Source organism: Triticum aestivum, chromosome 5D, assembly GCF_018294505.1.
Source record: "Triticum aestivum cultivar Chinese Spring chromosome 5D, IWGSC CS RefSeq v2.1, whole genome shotgun sequence".
Classification (NCBI taxonomy): domain Eukaryota; kingdom Viridiplantae; phylum Streptophyta; class Magnoliopsida; order Poales; family Poaceae; genus Triticum; species Triticum aestivum.
Window position 1 is genome coordinate 80,341,598 of NC_057808.1, and position 7,562 is coordinate 80,349,159.

The window sequence follows — 7,562 nt, forward strand, 5'->3', positions numbered from 1 at the left end:
TGCATCACCATGATCCTGTGTGTGCGTAGGAAATTTTTGAAATTACTACGTTCCCCAAGAGTGGCATCAGAGCCAGGTTTTATGCGTAGATGTTATATGCACGAGTAGAACACAAGTGAGTTGTGGGCGATACAAGTCATACTGCTTACCAGCATGTTATACTTTGGTTCGGCGGTATTGTTGGATGAAGCGGCCCGGACCGACATTACGCATACGCTTACGCGAGACTGGTTCTACCGACGTGCTTTGCACATAGGTGGCTGGCGGGTGTCAGTTTCTCCAACTTTAGTTGAATCGAGTGTGGCTACGCCCGGTCCTTGTGAAGGTTAAAACAGCACTAACTTGATGAACTATCGTTGTGGTTTTGATGCGTAGGTAAGATCGGTTCTTGCTCAGCCCGTAGCAGCCACGTAAAACTTGTAACAACAAAGTAGAGGACGTCTAACTTGTTTTTGCAGGGCATGTTGTGATGTGATATGGTCAAGACATGATGCTATATTTTATTGTATGAGATGATCATGTTTTGTAACCGAGTTATCGGCAACTGGCAGGAGCCATATGGTTGTCACTTTATTGTATGCAATGCAATCGCCCTGTAATGCTTTACTTTATCACTAAGCGGTAGCGATAGTCGTAGAAGCATAAGTTGGCGAGACGACAACGATGCTACGATGGAGATCAAGGTGTCGCGTCGGTGACGATGGTGATCATGACGGTGCTTCGGAGATGGAGATCACAAGCACAAGATGATGATGGCCATATCATATCACTTATATTGATTGCATGTGATGTTTATCTTTTATGCATCTTATCTTGCTTTGATTGACGGTAGCATTATAAGATGATCTCTCACTAAATTTCAAGGTATAAGTGTTCTCCCTGAGTATGCACCGTTGCAAAAGTTCTTCGTGCTGAGACACCACGTGATGATCGGGTGTGATAGGCTCTACGTTCAAATACAACGGGTGCAAAACAGTTGCACACGTGGAATACTCAGGTTAAACTTGAAGAGCCTAGCATATGCAGATATGGCCTCGGAACACTGAGACCAAAAGGTCGAGCGTGAATCATATAGTAGATATGATCAACATAGTGATGTTCACCATTGAAAACAACTCCATCTCACGTGATGATCGGACATGGTTTAGTTGATATGGATCACGTGATCACTTAGAGGATTAGAGGGATGTCTATCTAAGTGGGAGTTCTTAAGTAATATGATTAATTGAACTTTAATTTATCATGAACTTAGTCCTGGTAGTATTTGCATATCTATGTTGTAGATCAATAGCTCGCGATGTTGTTCCCCGTTTATTTTTGATATGTTCCTAGAGAAATATAATTTGAAAGATGATAGTAGCAATGATGCGGACTTGGTCCGTGATCTGAGGATTTTCCTCATTGCTGCACAGAAGAATTATGTCCTTGATGCACCGCTAGGTGATAGAACTATTGCAGGAGCAAATGCAGACGGTATGAACGTTTGGCAAAGCTCGATATGATGACTACTTGATAGTTTAAGTGCACCATGCTTTACGGCTTAGAACCGGGACTTCAAAAATTGTTTTCAACGCCACGGAGCATATAAGATGTTCCAAGAGTTGAAATTGGTATTTCATACTCATGCCCGTGTCGAGAGGTATGATACCTCTGACAGTACTTTGCCTACAAGATGGAGGAGAATAGCTCAACCAGTGAGCATATACTCAGATTGTCTGGGTACTACAATTGCTTGAATCAAGTGGGAGTTAAACTTCCAGATAAGATAGTAATTGACAAAGTTCTCTAGTCACTATCACCAATTTACTAGAACTTCGTGATGAACTATAATATGCAAGGGATGACGAAAGTAATTCCCGAGCTCTTCGCAATGCTGAAATTGGCGAAGGTAGAAATCAAGAAAATCATCAAGTGTTGATGGTTGACAAGACCACTAGTTTCAAGAAAAAGGGCAAAGGGAAGAAGGGGAACTTCAAGAAGAACGGCAAGCAAGTTGTTGCTCAAGTGAAGAAGCCCAAGTCTAGACCTAAGCCTGAGACTAAGTGCTTCTACTGCAAAGGACTGGTCACTGGAAGCGGAACTACCCCAAGTATTTGGTGGATAAGAAGGATGGCAAAGTGAACAAAGGTATATTTGATATACATGTTATTGATGTGTGCTTTACTAGTGTTTATAGCAACCCCTCGGTATTTGATACTGGTTCAGTTGCTAAAAGTAGTAACTTGAAACGGGAGTTGCAGAATAAAACTAGTAAAGGGCGAGGTGACAATGTGTGTTGGAAGTAGTTCCAAGATTGATATGATCATCATCGCACACTCCCTATACTTTTGGGATTAGTGTTGAAACTAAATAAGTGTTATTTGGTGTTTGCGTTGAGCATGAATATGATTTGATCATGTTTATTGCAATACGTTTATTCATTTAAAATCAGAGAATAATTGTTATTTAGTTTACATGAATAAAACCTTCGATGGTCATACACCCAATGAAAATAGTTTGTTGGATCTCGATCGTAGTGATACACATATTCATAATATTGAAGCCAAAAGATGCAAAGTTAATAAAGATAGTGCAACTTATTTGTGGCACTGCCGTTTAGGTCATATTGGTGTAAAGCGCATGAAGAAACTCCATGCCGATGGGCTTTTGGAATCACTTGATGCTTGCGAACCATGCCTCTTGGGCAAAATGACTAAAACGCCGTTCTCCAGAACAATGGAGCGAGCAACAGATTTGTTGGAAATCATACATACTGATGTATGTGGTCCGATGAATGTTGAGGCTCGCGGCGGGTATCGTTATTTTCTAACCTTCACAGATGATTTGAGCAGATTTGGGTATATCTACTTGATGAAACATAAGTCTGAAACATTTGAAAAGTTCAAAGAATTTCAGAGTGAAGTGGAAAATCATCGTGACAAGAAAATAAAGTTTCTGCGATCTGATCACGGAGACAAATATTTGAGTTACAAGTTTGGTCTTCAATTAAAACAATGTGGAATAGTTTCACAAATTTGTGCCACCTGGAACACCACAGCATAATGGTGTGTCCGAACGTCATAACCATACTTTATTGGATATAGTGCAATTTATGATGTTTCTTACCGATTTACCACTATAGTTTTGGGGTTATGCATTAGAGACAGCTGCATTCACGTTAAAAAGGGCACCATATAAATCCATTGAGACGACACCGTATGAACTGTGGTTTAGCAAGAAACCAAAGCTGTCGTTTCTTAAAGTTTGGAGCGGCGATGCTTATGTGAAAAAGTTTCAAACTGATAAGCTCGAACCCAAATCGGAGAAGTGCATCTTCATAGGATACCCAAAGGAGATAGTTGGGTACACCTTCTATCACAGATCCGAAGGCAAGACATTTGTTGCTAAGAATGGATCCTTTCTAGAGAAGGAGTTTCTCTCGAAAGAAGTGAGTGGGAGGAAAGTAGAACTTGATGAGGTAATTGTACCTACTCCCGAATTGGAAAGAAGTTCATCACAGAAATCAGTTCTAGTGATGCCTACACCAATTAGTGAGGAAGTTAATGATGATGATCATGAAACTTCAGATCAAGTTACTACCGAACCTCGTAGGTAAACCATAGTGAGATCCGCACCATAGTGGTTCGGTAATCCTGTTCTGGTGTCAGGTGGTAGGTGCGACATATGCCAATGGATGGCTTATCATAGTGGGTGCCAGTAAGACGTCGCCGGTGCCTGGAAACGGGATGAGGCGAAGACATGCACGCCGGCGGATCTTACCCAGGTTCGGGGCTCTCCGAGGAGATAACACCCCTAGTCCTGCTCTGCGGGGTCTCCGCATGATCACTAGATCAGGGAAAGTAGCTACAATCGCTCATAGAGCTGTTGGGCTCAAGGGAGAAGAAGAACAAGGCTAGCTCTTGCTTCTCTCTCTCTCTATGGTGTGTGTGCTATGCTAAGAAGCCAACCCCTTGCATGGGTGTCCCGGGGGGTTTATATAGGCCTACCCCCCGGGGGTACAATGGTAATCCGGCTGGGCGCTGGCCCCAGCCGTCAGCGTCTACGCTCGCCGGCTTCTCCGCCGGCCGTTGGGGCCTGCCGACTGGTGGGTCCCGCCGGCTGCCGGCCTCTTGGTCGACAGGCCGGCCCCACCGCCTAGGGTCTTGTCGGCGGCTGCTTACTGTAGCCTCGCCCCTGATGACGAGGGCTTCGTCGAGGTAAGCGTGGCTACAGTGTGCCGCCTCGAGGGCTCTCACTGTAGCCTTACCTCGTCTTGTCTCCTTAATGTGGCACATGCTTCGAGGGAGGGGGTAGCCGGCCTCTGGGGGCCGGCTACGCCCTCGGCCGACTGGGGGAGGCCGGGCCGCCTTCGCGCCTCTCTCTGGCTAAAGGGGCCTATCGCCCGTGGGCCGTACTGGCGTCTGCCGTGGGTGACGTTGAGGCCAGCATGGCTACAGTGCCGAGCCGGACGGGAGATGGTCGTCCCGTACGGCGTCCTGTGGCCATGCCTGCCTCGGGCTTCGGGGGTAGTGGGCCGCACTGTGGCCACACCCCGTCTTGTCACCGTTATGTGGGCGTAGCTTTGGTGGTTGCGGTCTTGGCCGGTTTCTTGAAGTCAGCGTTCTTCATGGCTGGCTTCTGGGAAGTCGGCATCCTCCATGGCCGGCTTCCCGGAGTCGGCCACCCCGTGGTTATCCCGGGGGGAGGTTGCTGAGGCTGGGTCGCCTTCTGTGAGTCGGCTTCAGAGGTAGCCGACCAGGGAAGGCGGTCCAGTGTTTGGGGTGCTCGAAGGCCCAAAGGCCTGATAATTTTTTGGAAGAGCCAGGGGTACTCGGTTTGGCTACCCGTGGCCATTTACTCCGACAGTAGTCCCCGAAGCTGATTGGGCTTCGAGGTTGGGTAGGAGTTGAGAAGCTCGATCAGCTTCCTATCTTGACAAGTCGACAGCTGGGAGCCGACTTTGGTTAGGCGCGCCGCCTTGGCCAAAAATTCCGGAGTCGGAGGGCGGGGAGCTCGCCAGCGCGTGCACCGGGCTGCGGGCCGGCCACTTGCCGCCTGCGAACCACGTGGCCTCTCTCGGTCAAAAAGCCTGCCAGCCCACGCGCGCGACGGGACGTCGCCGCAGGGCGGGGGCCCGCCACGTCCACGCCCGGGCCCAGACGCGGATTCTCTGCAGCTCGAAACCGCCCGCACGTCTCCTTGCGGCAGTTTCGGCACGCCTTTAGAGCGTAATAATCGCGAGGCGTGGGGGGAGTGGGTGCAGTTAATCCCACGTCTCACCCCACGTCCGGCCTCCCCGGCTTCACCTCGCAAAGCTATAAGTAGGGGGAGAGGGAGAGCGGCAGGCCCTCGCACGCTCCTCCTCCTTCCACCATCTTCTTCCTCCTGCCGTTTCTTGCAACAGCGCCTCGCCGCCGCGCTCTTCCACCACTCGTTCCTCCGCCGCCGCGCTCGTTTTCGCAATGCCTCCCACGACGGAGCAGTATGGCGGGGATTGGGACGGCTCCAACGTCCATGAGGATCACGTCGAATTCCTCCGCAAGACGCGGCGGCTACCCGAAGCGGACAAGGTGGAGGTCCGTCTCGCTCCGGCGAAGGAGATTACGCCGGAGCCGCGGGAGGGCGAGCGGGTGGTCTTCCGCTCACATTTCTTGCGCGGAATCGGCCTGCCCGTGAGCGCCTTCTTCCGCTCTTGGCTCGAGTTCTACCAGCTCCAGCCGCACCTGTCACATCCCTAGCTTCTGGTTTTGCACTAGACTAGCTCCATGAGTGCATCATGTTTAAATTTTATTTAAGATTGAAATGGGGGATGATAAAACCCTAGCACCAAAAGAACTCAAATAGGTTCAACCAAAATATTTTCAACGAACTCAAATATCCTTATAAAATGTTCATGATTTATGGAAAAAGGTGAAAGCCTCTGCCATAGATGATGCATAATTTTCCAGGACATTTTGGCCATTGAATTAAATCATAATTGTATTTGAGTTGGAGCAAAAAATTCTATAAATATTTTTATTGCTCCAATGATCCTCGAATATTTTGTGGAGCTCTAGGATAAACCTTTTTGCATCCACAATAATTCCCAGAAGCTGCAAAAATAATTTGGTTAGCAAACCAAATTAAAACAAATGTGCAAAAATTAGAAAAACAGTAAAGCAAGAGAGAGAGGAAAGGACTTACCTGGCGCCAACGAACCGGCCCAGCACTGTAGCTGGCTGGCCCAGCCCACTTACCTCCTCGCTCGTCGTCTTCCTCCTGCCAGTAGGCAGGAGCGAACACACGCGCGCACCCGCGGAGCCCTCCACCTCCTGCTTCGCGCTGGAGGCCGCCCCTTCGTCCTAATCCGCGTCTGGAGATGCCCGAGGCCCCCCTCTCACTCTCCCCTCACTCTGGAGCTCTCTCCCTCTCCTCTAGCTCCCTCCCCGCAGCACCACCGAACACGACGTCGCCGCCGTTTGCTGCTGCTACGGCCACTGCCACTCCCCTCACCTCTCCGACGCGGCCCCGAGCTCCGACGTGCCTCCCTCGTCCTCCACGACGGCTCACATGACCGGAAGAGCCCCGAAGCGTCGCCCCGACGCTTTTCCCCTCCTCGGCCGCCGGAGATCGGCCTCGCCGCCCCGCTCAGCTCCGGCCCTCCCCGAGCCAGCTTGGAAGCCTACTGCAACCGCTGTGAGCTGCTGCTCCTTCTGCCCCTCTCTGTTTTCTCGATTGCACGCCGCAGCTGCCGCTTTGCCGACGACTGAAACCGCCGCCGCCTGAGCTCATCGCCGCCGCCGTTACACGCCGTCCCCGGCATCCCCACGACCACCATTGGATGCCCCGCACCACGGGCTCTCCAACGCACCTAACCGCGCGGCCATCCGTGGCCGGAAACGGCCGGCCGGCGATCGCCGCCGCGTCGGGTCATTGCCGGCGTAACCACGCCGACGTGGCACGGCCATTAGGCGCTAACCCCGCTGCTTAAACCGCCCACAACCACTGACAGTGGGCCCCAGGCCTGGTCAAACCCCAGTCAGCGCTGGGTTTGACCGGGATTAGCCCTGTGTCGCTGACGTGTGGCCCCCACACGTCAGGTTTGACCTGGGTCAACCCAGTTGACCGCTGGCACGGGCATGACGCAGTGCTAACGCAATTAATCCTTTTTCTGGATTTAAAACAATTCAGGAATTCCAGAAAATGCCCTAAACTTCTAAAATTCATAGAAATTCAACCGTAGCTCCAAATGAAACAAATTATATATGAAAAATGATCAGAAAAATCCAATCTATCCATCTGCACTAGTTTCATGCATGTTAGAGCAACTTAAACTTGCTGTTTAGGACAAATCATATAAGTGGCATTTAAGAAAGCACATATGGAGTTTGAATTTGAACCTAGTGCTCAAACCAACTCCATTTAACTTGCTGCTAGTTGCATTAGCTCAAATCACAACATATTGTCATGTCATGATCATGCATCATATTGTGCATTGCATTGATTGTGCTCTTCCTTGTTTGCCAGTATTTGTCCCCTCTCGGTAGACGATGTTCCGACGTTGTGATCGTTGACACTAATGAAGACTCAATGCTATCTTCAGA